The 12,246-nt window shown below is 38.5% G+C and overlaps 1 protein-coding gene across 5 annotated transcripts in view; it reads right to left on the bottom strand.

The window, feature by feature from the left end:
• The window catches only part of grid2 (glutamate receptor, ionotropic, delta 2), a 520,752-nt gene that overhangs the window by 37,714 nt on the left and 470,792 nt on the right, over positions 1 to 12,246 (bottom strand). The window lies entirely within an intron of this gene.

The following is a 12,246-nucleotide window of genomic DNA, read 5'->3' as shown; positions in this document are numbered from 1 at the left end:
GAGTTATTGAGATGGTTTTCTAAGAGATCCAAGAATGGCTCACAGGTTGAAAATTGAACTATTTAAAGATATTTATGGGCTGAATCGTCTTAGACCTTTTCTGCCTAACGTGCTCTAAGGGGACCAATTCACCCCAGCGCTGAAATTTCATAACTACAGTCAGCAGTTTTAGTCCAAAAATGTTGTGTCGAGCCAAGATTACACTATTTGTCCGTTGCAGGACGGCAAACTTCATAGCACAGCACAGCAATTTTACTGTTCGGCATTCCCCCTTGACTGTAGATTCATGTAGTGTTTTGGCTCATCTTCATTGAACCCTGCATAGGTGTGTGTTGGATCTGTTTTTCATTTTCATGTCCTTGTTGTGTATGTGCATGGTCAAACTGCAGGTATGAGTGAGATAGCAGCTTGTGCGTGAGAAGAATTGGAAATGGACTCAAGGTGAGAATCACAGCTTGTTTCACAGTAAAAGCCAAGGTGCCTGTTGTTAACATAGCTTCTAGTTAATATTCTGTAAATCTACGGGATATTTTCGCAAGAAAATGAAAAACGGAGAATAAACAACCAGATTGGGACATTCACATCCTAACACCTCCTGACAATTCACTTAAATAGCCTCGGGTGACAACAGGCACACAGACACACACTTCTCCTCTAATACATTATTTTGGACTTGGTGTGTCATTAACTTTAATGGAGATTTATAAATTTTTCAAAACCCTCTGTCTTTGTCTTTGTGTGTGTGTGTGTGTATCACCTCACTTGGCCTATGTGAGATGACTAATGTCTGAGAACTGACAAGACCTTGTGATTGGGTAATTTCACAGCCTGTAGCTCTCTGCAGTGTGTACATGTGTGTACGTGTATGTGTTCAATAATTCACCGCAGGGCATCAGAATAGCAAATTCAGCTCTTTACAACCTTAAAAAGAGAGGAGAACACTTTATTACTTTGAAGAATAATTTAATGGCTTTTCATTATTGCTATTGAATTGAAAAGATTATGGGCTTTGTGCTATGTAAATTAGCAAAAAAAAATCTGTTTCAACAGCTTAAAATTGAGCATTAAGGGCACTTTTTTCCCTACATTTGGGTGAAAAGGGCTCAAATCAATTATTAAGCACAATATATGTGCAGTGACCTCTGATGTCAAATCAACCAAAGCTCTGCTAATCTGATTAACACTGTCATTGCCCTTTGTGTGATTTCACAGAATTTTCAGTGTAAAAATCCCAACAATGAGTCAAAAAAGTGCCAGTAATATACCCCGATGACACCATTTGTAATTTTCCTAACATTTAATGTTTTAGCTTGTGCGTTGACTTGTAAATGGTGCCCTGCAAGGGAAAGAATGAAAGCAAACAAATAGGATGGATTTAAAAGCCTCTATGTGTGGATGAAATTAAGACAGAGTGGAATTAATGTGATTGCTTTGAGTAATACGCCATATTGGGGAAACAAAAATAGAGTTGGCTTTACACAGGAACACAAAAAATATGAATGTAATTGTATAAAAATCAGTGAGTTTAAAGGCAGCAGAGAGCAATGCAAATTCTAAAAAAAACCTGCACTGACATAAAATATTAGCCTGTGGCCTAAATGACTAGCTACAAAAGAATATATGGGGGAGCAGAGGATTAGAACATTAGCTTCAATTTTTAGCGACAGAAATGTTTCCTGTTGTTTCATTTTTTTTAATGAATTGCACATTGAGTAATAATGAAAAACTCTTCAATAGTGCTTTCATAATAAAAATGTCACTTGGTTATGACTGAGCACGGTGATTTTTCTGTTTCCTATTGTGTCTTTTAGTCATGAGGTTGTTGATCTCACAGGATCGGTTAATACAAACACCGGTTCAATATGTCTTCTTAAAGGTTACATCAATTCCACTACGTTACAGCGCAATCACATAAAAAAGGCATTGTCCCGGTAATGAAGAGGATGCTGTAGCCTGTGAAGGGAAATGCTTTTGCCTCCAGCTGCAGCTGTTTCATAAACAATGTACAGTATGTGTGAATAGGGAGCACTTGATTTTATGCACCAGAACAGCCACTCTACGTGCAAAGCTTAATAAAGGCTCATAACCTGGTTAATTACTGACGACAACATCTCACTTAGATTGGTACCATAGAGTGATGTGCTGAAGGCCAGCTTACCTCTTTTTACATAGTGTATGTAAGATGTATTAGCACTGTGTTCTGACTTTCTCTTTCATGGTATTTCTTATCCAGCTTATGAACAGTGCCACTGCTTGTGTCTGACGCTTGTAGTTCATGACCCTCAGGTGTGCAAAGAATGAAACAGAACTGTGGTACGGACTAAGACTAAAATGTCTTCAACTTCAGCATTTATCGCAATAGAAAAGGTAATGTCACTGCTGGTAAATGCAAGGCAGCGGCTTGAGCAATTGCAATGATTTTCCATGTGCACAGCTGAAGAAGCTTCCCCTTAACAATTTGGCAGTTTCATTAAAGCGCAAAACTGTTTGGAAATAACCTAATAAAAATGGTGTGGTTACCACAGTAAATATGTTTTAATTTTTACTGAATGGTAGAAGAAACGTTTTCTCTCACATCCTTCACTTGCAATTCACAGTAAAGGAGATAGGGGATGCTTGTCAGCGGACCAAATAAGTGTGAGGAACATGAGGGGGAATCTATGTTTTGAAATAAAAAATGTATTGCTTTTTCATCTATTAAACCCATAGCTTTCAATGTAACATTTTTTTAACATTGCGTATTTACATATTTACAGTGATGCGCTGTGGGGTACAAAACTAGTTTTCAAGGAAAAAGGAATGTTAGACCTTTTTCCCACTGTAATGTCCATCCACAGTTGCACTAGTAATATAAAACGATTTTAAAAACAGGTATACAATAGTAAGAACGCATATACAGATAATGTATATTCATGTCATTATTTCAAATTAAATATTTCCAATGTTTACTTTATCGAGACATAGTCAGAGAAGGACCAAGATATTAATAGGTAATGGTTACTATTCACTAAAAACCTGTTTATTGCAAATCTCATCACCTACAAATTATGCTTACAATATGATGAGAAATAAAATTTCTACTGGGTTATGTTTTTGATTAAAATAAGTAAGGCAACTCTACGTATCTCTATATTCTATCTGCATTAAGGGATTATAGGTTTTTTTAAAACTTATTATGGTTACATGTACATATTGACACCTTTTTAAAAAATTTTATAGACTCATGCGATGCAGAAAAAATCCCCAGTGTCCAAAGGCCCCCTTTATGACAACAGTGTGCCCATCGTCTGATCACTATTTGACGACTGTTTTATCAAATGTAGAACTCGTTTAATTGTTTTTCAGATGATCTCCAGGATCTCTTAAATGAACACAATCCACCAGTGTGCCATGTTCACTGAGTATTTTTGGTGCTAAATAACATTTTGCATTTTAGGGGTTCATAAACCCTCCCATTATCATACAAATGGTACAAATGGGGTGACTGGGGGGGTTGGAATATTCTTAAACTACGCTGGGAGATATTTTTTGGTGCTTTCATTTGCAGGTGTGCTGTCTTCAGGTTCTTCTGGTGGTAATAACCACGTTTGTATTTGTCGAGTGAACTTTGATTAATTGCGTTCAGGCTCAAGTTTTAAAATCCTTGAAAATGTTTTCAATGCGAGTCTAAGTTATCATGCTCTTGCAGAATGTACTTGATATGCAAGTGATGCTTATCTCATGCAACACTAACTGCTGCATCTAATATCCAACCCACACACACTGTACAGACGTGCTCCTTCCTCTCTTCCACAGGTACAGGGTTGTGCCTCTGCTTGGGCCAAGGTAATTAAATCATAAGCTACTTTTCCCAGAAACACTGACACTCTGGAAACAATCACAGTCACACGCAGATATACCAAAACAAACACACCCAAGCACAGTCGCACCCAAACACGGACCACACAATCACACAGACACACACTATCAACCACCAATGCATCCTAATCACTGCATTGGGCCTTGTTTTCTTCTCTCATGAATGTGACAAAGACAACTCGGTAAGATCCATAATCACTAAATTAAAGTCATTGCAGCGTCTCTCTTCTTTCTGCTTCCTATTTTTTCTATGACTCACGCCACTTTTTAATTTCCATCCCTCCTTCCTGAAAAGGATTCAATTCAAGTTTATTTATATAGTGCCAAATCACAACAATTGCCTCAAGGAGAGAAAATGAAACCAATTCTGTTGCTCTTTCATTGTTTATGGTCTATGTATCTTGTTTATCAGTTTTAAAGGGGTTTAGTGATGGTGGAGCTCATTTAATGAAGCCATAACACCACTGAACCATGAGCCAGAGTTGTTTCTCAGCAGCTCTGATTTGTGTTTTCACCCAACCACAGGAGCAAGAAAACAGGAAAGATGGAAATAGTTAAATCGAAACTAATTATTCATCTCTTTGCTTCATTATTTGTTATTACTAAATTCGAAATTATGGGAGCAAAATCACCAACTGGGTTGTGATAAGCGTGTTAACATGTTGTATAACATCATTTTGCGTAACCACAGTCTAACACAGTCAGTGTAGAGGAGTGCCACTGCAGCTATGTTGCAACAGAAAGAAGAAAAAGTGAGTAGTTTTACATTATACTGGAAAAAAAAAAGAAAGAAAAAACAACTGTGACATGAGAAAATGTAGGACAGGTTAACTTAGCAACCCAAACAGATCCAAAATGCTATTTTAGAATGAAAGGATGCCAGATTTGTTAGCCTGAATTCACTGGCTGGTAACTTCAAAGCACTGGAAAAGTAAAGCTTCACAACATTTGAGCATATAAATGGGTCTTATCTGAAAAAAAAAAAAAGACTGACTACAAAGTCCACTAACTTTCCCTAACTTGCCTAACCTTAAATAACCCGACAGCACTAATTTCCATTATAGCAGAGTTTCCACACATAACAGTGTACTTTGAGTTTAAAGATAACTATAGAAAGTGCAATAAAAATATTTCCTTAAACAATATCCAAAGCTCAAATAAAATTATGGTGCACAATGTTAACAAAGTCAAAGGACACATGAGAAGACCGAGTGTGTTTTTAGTTTAAAATGACCAACAAACAGTTAATTAAAATGAACAGTGCTGCTTATAAAGCCTGTGCGAACAAACAGTACATGAAACCTCCTTTCTACATAAAGAAAATGAAGAAGAAGAAAAAAACATTGAAATAAACAAAAGGCTGAACTTTGAACTTTGAGGGCCATTCAAATGAAAAGTGGCCACCTACACATACTCCTTGGGGTGACCTCACATACATTCTGACTTATAAAACTCTCTCTAGACGGTACATTGCAATTATATTACAGAACTAGCCCCATGTGCGTGTGTCTCGGCAGTTTTCAAGAGGTCTTTCTATCTCATCCATGGTTCAAACAGTTTGGCTTCAGAGTCTAGGCATGCTGAAACTTCAAAATGCCCAAACTACTCCAGGGTCCACTCTCTTTTTCTCTGTCTGATTTTTTTCCTCTCTCTCTCTCCTCCCGTCTCTCAGAAAGATCCCTTGAAGGGCACCCAGCATGCAAAGGAATACCAGATTCTTCATCTCGCTCAAAGTTTAAACTAAAGTATATCAAAAATCTTTTCCCTCATCCATAAATTACATCTTAGATTATAAACACTTTTTTTACAGTGGCACATAACAAATCATCCCCCAGTGTGAAATTAGTTTCTTAAATGATCACCATTTAGCCTTAAAGCAATGTATGTGAAATGTTTTACACACGGGAGGCTGTGTGCTTTGTTCTTTAAAGTGAGAGTACACTGACAAAGTTGCAGCAAAACAGTAGAAACTTAAGAGGAAAAGTCATGGCTGTAATAAAGGACATTCTTCCTAATTTTTATTCATATATTATTTCAGTATTGAGTTTTGCGCTATCCACATGGATTTGTTACAGCTTATCCTCACATTTTTCTTTTGTTTATTCTCCCAGTGAATTAATCAGCTTTCAACAGAAATTGATCTTTAGCCATACATTAAAAAGACAAACAAGCAAATTAACAACAATAAAACAACAAAAAACCTAACTTGAATTTTTAAATGTACCTCTATTGACAGCTACCTGGTTAGGTTTAGCTTCTGTACCACTGACCAGCAGTGAGACACCTTAATAGTAATGAACTGCACCATGAAGACCGGTAAAGGACAGGGTTTTGTGTTACCAAGTATGTAAATGTTTTAAATAAACTGCCAACAAACTAATGAAGCTCATTATCTGGAAGAAGTTATTCTAAGAAATGATATTAAATATATTAAATACCATGTAAATGATGCTAGGATGGGTATATTGGGACAGAAAGACAAGAAAGAACCTTGAATAGTTATGAGTGGCCTGTTAGAGGCTAGCTCCAGGAATAACCAATAACGATAAAGATGCACATTCTGACGAGACCTTCATTATTTTTGAGGGTTTGTTTCTTTTTGTTTTTGTTTTTGTTTGTGTGTGTGTATGTGGTAGAAGAAATATTTTACAGATGTTTTGAACCGTTATTTCTAATGATGATTCATTCTTCATTGGACCGACCAAGCCTGCTTTAAATTGTCCATTATTCCTTTCAAGGCCGTATCCTTGTGAAGTTCTGCAAACCTGGCAGTGCTCCTAAATCTTGGATCACTCCTTGGCTGTGCCCTTCTGACTGCATTTGGAGTACCTGGTGGACCACCTTTGCTATGGCACAGCGACAGCCTTGACTCCTATTTTGATTTTGAGCTTGGACACGACTCCCGTTTTGTCTGTGAGTCCATCTGGCGCTAGTTCTCATCATCTGAACCTGGATTAGTTTGGATTATTGGCAGCTGATGTTCCTTTACTGAAAAGATTGATGTCCATGTGTAAGTGATCAAAACAACATTTCTACTGTGTGATCTAAAAAGAGCAGCAGTGCTGGAATTGATCTAGTAGTGCATGAGAAGATGATCTAGAAGGGAAGGTCACTCTACTTTAAATCACTGATGGCTTTTGCTTTTTATAGGCAAGAAGAGTGAATGAGCATTTATCATTTACACATTTAAACAGACAGATTATAGCGTCATTTTTCTGTTGGGAAAAGGCAGAGCAGCCTGCCTGTTCGGTGACCCCCATCATAATTTGATTTCACTTCATAGAAATGAGTGAACATTAAAAAGATTACCTAGCTCAGAAATTACATCATTAAGCTTTGTATTTTACAGTGAAGTCTCTCATCTTTACTCATAACTGCTACCAGCTCAGAACTGTCTCCCAACAGCCTACACTCACGGCGTACTTCTGCATATGTCTTCTTGCATCACTCTCTTTTGACGCTGATTTGTTTGATTTTGAGAAATGTGAGAGCGACTGATGGAAGACAGACTCTGACAGAAAAAAGCCAACAGCCCAGAGACAAACTTAAATTTACTTTCAGTACATCTCAGGCCAGAGATCTAACGCTTCTGCCAATTTCTAAACTTTATGGGTAGTCTCTGTCGCTCACACAAACGTCACACAATCAGTCCATAGGCGTATGTTTCACATGTCTGTAGCATTTAGAAACATTCACGTCTGGTAACCGACTTTATGTTTTCACTCAGTCCAACCAGATTGATCTTTAAGGGCTGAAGTTACAAAGCTTTCCACCTTTCTGCCAGTTTGAGAGAGAGCAGGTAGAACTGATTTTTAATTCACAAAATACTACTGGAGGATTCTGTGTAGTGAATGGTGAAATAATACATGCAGTAGATAGGAGAGAATTTGGTGTGTCTGCAGTGAAAGGACAATGACAGAGGGTAATAACAGTGTCTGATAAAATACATTTTGTATCACAGCTCTGATGACTGCTGCTATCAGCTTGTGAGCAGTACAGGTTATGCTTGCAACCTTACCGTCCTGCTTTTGTCCACACCACGTGAGTAAAATTCACCAAGCGGATTTTGGTCTGACTGCGGCATAACACTCAAACCACATCCTCACAGCTAGTTCTGTCTCTCTCTGTCTTGTTTTACTTGCATCCCACATGCTCTGTGCTGCCTTTGTTTGGGCTCAGAGAGCATTACAATGAGAGGCTGCTCCCCAGCCAAATTTTCGCCCCAGTTTGCACTAGCTGGCTTCTTGTAGATATATGAAGATCCGAATAAAGATAAGATTAGGTGCAGACGAATCAATCAGGGCACCAAAAAGAGAGACAACGACTCCCCGTCTATGCATCTTACTGCATAAATACACATGAGGAAGGTTATTTCAGGACAGGTTCCCTTGAAACGTACGAGGTGATGTGTTGGGATAATTCTACAGTTTCTTTTTGGCTGCATTTTTTAAAGCTTTAAGATCACAGCTTTTGTATAGTATGCTAAAAAATGGGAAAAAGGTGCAATAATTTATTGAAGCATGTGTAAACATATCCAGAAATACAGTTTATAAGGCAAAAACATAAGTTGTACAGTTCAAACAAGCTTGAAAGTCAATATTTGGTGCAACCAGTTTCATTCACCAACACAGCCTGAACTCTCTTAGGGAAGCTTTCCTATAATTTCTTTAAGTAGTCTTCAGGAATAGGTTGCCAGGCTTCCTTAAGAACAAAGCTCTTCTTTGGATGTTGGTTGCCTTTTGTTATGATCTCTGTCAAGATGATCCCACACTGCTTCAATATTGATGAGGCCTGCCTCCTGGGAAAGCAAGTCCATCACTGATAGAGTTCCACTGTATCCAGGTAAGTAGTTTGTGTGTTTGGGATCATTGTCAGGCTAAATAATTAAGCCGTTGCCAATAAGATGCTTTCCAGATGGTACTGCATGTCGGATCAAAAGCTGCATTTATAGTTCCATCAATTTTCACAACAGCACTGGCTGAAAAGCAGCCCCAAATCCAAGACAGAGCCTCTACTGTGTTTTTCGGATGGCTGTAGACACTCACTGTTGTACCTCTCCCTTGACCTCCTCTATAAACTAAAGATGATTTGAACAAAATTTTACTCACTCCATTAGACTTCTTAAACCATTTCTATGAGTCTTCGGTGAACAGCAGATGGATCAGCTGAGGGGCCACATGCATCTGACAGGTCCTGTGTCAGGTCTTCACTGGATTTTTTTTCCTTGATGTTTTTAAGAACCACACTTTCAGGTACTTTTCATCTGCTGTACAGTTTTTGAGACCTGTCACTTCTTCTTTGGTCTTCCACTTGTCCAGTTTCTTCAAGTTTTTTAAAGCACACACTGCACACCATGCCGAGTTATGCCAAATGTTCCCCTAATAGCTTTCTGGGTGCAAAAATACAATTTTATGCCTGTCAAACTATGTTATCTTTGGGATTTTTCATAGATTCAACAAACGAATTAGGGGAAAATTAGTTTTTTTTCAACAGGTTGCCACTAACAAAGTGCCTAAAGACATTATTTAAAACTGGCTCTTTGCTAAGTTGCCTGTTATGTGTAGACACAACACTAGCTCCCAGAATTAGCTTTTTTATAGGTCGGTGTTAAGGGACTTAACAGAGAAGCAAAAAATATCCCTTTGAAAATGGTCAGGTACAAGGACTGGACTGAAGATGAAAATATATAAAATATATATATTCTTACCTAATGAATGAATAATTATATACTTTTTCCAACAACATACTGATGGCCAGTTTTGAGGTGCTAAAGCCTGGCATGCAGGTTGCTCCAATTCCTCCTGAGTTGTTTCGTCCGACTGCTCGCTCTAGTGGCAACAGCCGCCTACATCCTTAGAGACGCAATATGACAACTTCTTCACTCCCTCTCCTCCCTTTGTTTTCTCTGTTGTTTCATTACCATCAGCTGTCATTAGTCGTCTTTGTTTCTCCAGGAAGAGGGAGTCAAAGAAAAGAGAGAAATTAATCGCCTATTGCCACGCTCTATGAAAATCTTTGCTCAGACCCCGTTAAGCCGATGAGAGATGTGATACTAGAAGAGAGAAGTAATTGGAGACAGATGTTGGAGAGACGGATCATCCGAGACGGATCAGTGAGCCAAAACTAAGATGCCAGCCTTAATAGGATCTGGCAGAAAAAATTATTTCTCTCTGTTTCCTTTTCATCTTCCCTTTGCTCAACAGTATTTTTCATAATGAAGTCTTATGTTATATTTGCATGGCTTTACAAAGTATGAATCTTTTTTTTTTGTGTGTGTGTTGTCTTTTGCATTTTTTTCCGGCTTTCTAGGAGACCCAGACGATGTGAATTTGTGACAAATATCAAGAGAGGTTCATTTACTTCCTGGGTTACTGTTAGATGTATGCAGTGTTGCCGGGCAACGCAGCACACAACACTGGAACTTAAACAGCCCAACAACAAAGACGACACGCAGCAGTAACTAATTTAAAGAATTATACTTGCTATAGTCTACACAAATACCTTAAAGTACTCTTTAATTGTAAAGATTTTTGCAGTGCCCCAAATGAAAACATACCAAGACATTATTAATGCTGACAATGAAAAAAACCCTGACTTATCACAGGAGTAGAATCAAAGGCGAGAAATTATAGTTATATTAGGGCCACTTGCTCTAGACTATGCTTTACATTTCTATTAAGAATAGAAACAAGAAATGATGTCTGAGAGAGTGCAACTACATTATATGTAATGAAAATATAGATATATTCATCTACATCCAGAAACAGCTGAGCTTTATGCACAGCTGGGGCACGTATCATTAAACCGTTTTTGTTTTTCCTTTTAAATTTCTGATGCTTGGCATCACATTTAGAAGTAGAATGCAGTGTCCAGGGGCGATTGCTGGTCATGCTGATTGTAGCTTGGCCCGGCTAACTTTGCTCTGACAATGAAGATGAAATGAACTGAATCAGTGAATGTGTGAAGAACTGGTGTACTGTTTGAATAAACTAGCCAGGATTATGTCTCAGGTCCCTGCAGAAGTTTCTGAAAGTAAAGGCAGAGAGTCAAACAAATAGAAACTCTCGGGGATGTCTGTGAAATGTTCTCTGCCTAAAAAAGAAAACAAAGGTGGTCAACAACCTCGACACTGTCCTCAAAAAAGTCAGCGAAACAAACACAGACACAGACTGATGAATCTCAGATAAAGTTTCAAAAATAAAGGAGAGCACACATGCTGAGTCAAAGGAAGAGCTATGTTTTCTTTCTTTTTCTATAGCCATGCTTGAAAAAAAAAGTTAAAGTTGCTGAAACTTGCTAGAAAGGTGACGCGAGAGAAAAAGAACCCGTTAAACTTTACGCATATCCAGATCACTTTCTTTAATTTGAAACTGAGTATTGGGTTTGGCAGAGAATGAGCTCTCCGAGTCTCCTTCAAGCAGTCTTTGTTTTTTTGATCAAAAAATCATCAACATCAACATTTGCACAGCGGGGTGGCAGAATAGAGAAGAAGCTATAAGACGCACACACACGCTGACACAGACAAAAGGCAAGAGAGGCAAAATCTGTCCATGACAAACACAGACGGTGACAGACTGAGACAGACGTGAGAGCAAGTTAAATGTGAAAAAAAAAAATACAAAGCATGCTGTGACTTGCAGATGAGACAGCAGCAGAGAATTGGAACCTATTCAGTATGCAGATTTTGCTTTATGGATTCCGCTAACAGTCATAAGCATATCAATAGGGTTGCCATTAATACCTGGACAATGCTGAAATAATTACTATAAAAAGTGACACTCAAAACATAAAACACAAGGCCATGAAAGTACTCACTGTCTCTACACAGACATGCACAGAGAACCTTATTTGCTTGCATCCTGCGAGCCCATTTGACAGCTTTCAGGTTGACTAACAGAAATGAAAATGGTGCAGAGAGTTTCTTATAGTGCCCCTCACCTCTGAGTCAGTTCATCTGTGACTATATAAATGCGACTCTGGATCCAGGCCTTTTATTTTCTCACTGATTTTCCAGTTTTCCTTATGCTGCAGTTCAGGGTAGTAAAACACACTACTTCAAAACAGCTTACGAGTATTCCACCTTCTCATTACTGAGTGTCACAATCCATTGGCTACCATGAGCAATATCGCCGTACCAACAAAAAGGGACGTGATCCTATCAGTCCTGTCAGACAGAGCATTCATTACAGAACGTCTGTCTGTCCATCTGCCCATCAACCTATAAATGAGCAGGTCTTGTCGGTCAACCCCTTGTTCGCCATATACTCGGTCATGCTCAGCAGATAACACTAAATGTATGAACTGTGTCTCCCACCTTGTGCCTCTCCGTGCGAAGGATCAGTGGCTGACTTCAAGGTCATCACAGATTACTGAGCTCCTCACCCTGTC

The sequence above is a fragment of the Pelmatolapia mariae genome, linkage group LG12, assembly GCF_036321145.2.
Source record: "Pelmatolapia mariae isolate MD_Pm_ZW linkage group LG12, Pm_UMD_F_2, whole genome shotgun sequence".
Lineage (NCBI taxonomy): Eukaryota > Metazoa > Chordata > Actinopteri > Cichliformes > Cichlidae > Pelmatolapia > Pelmatolapia mariae.
The sequence above is the reverse complement of the archived record's forward strand: the minus strand, read 5'-3'. Positions and strand labels throughout refer to the sequence as shown.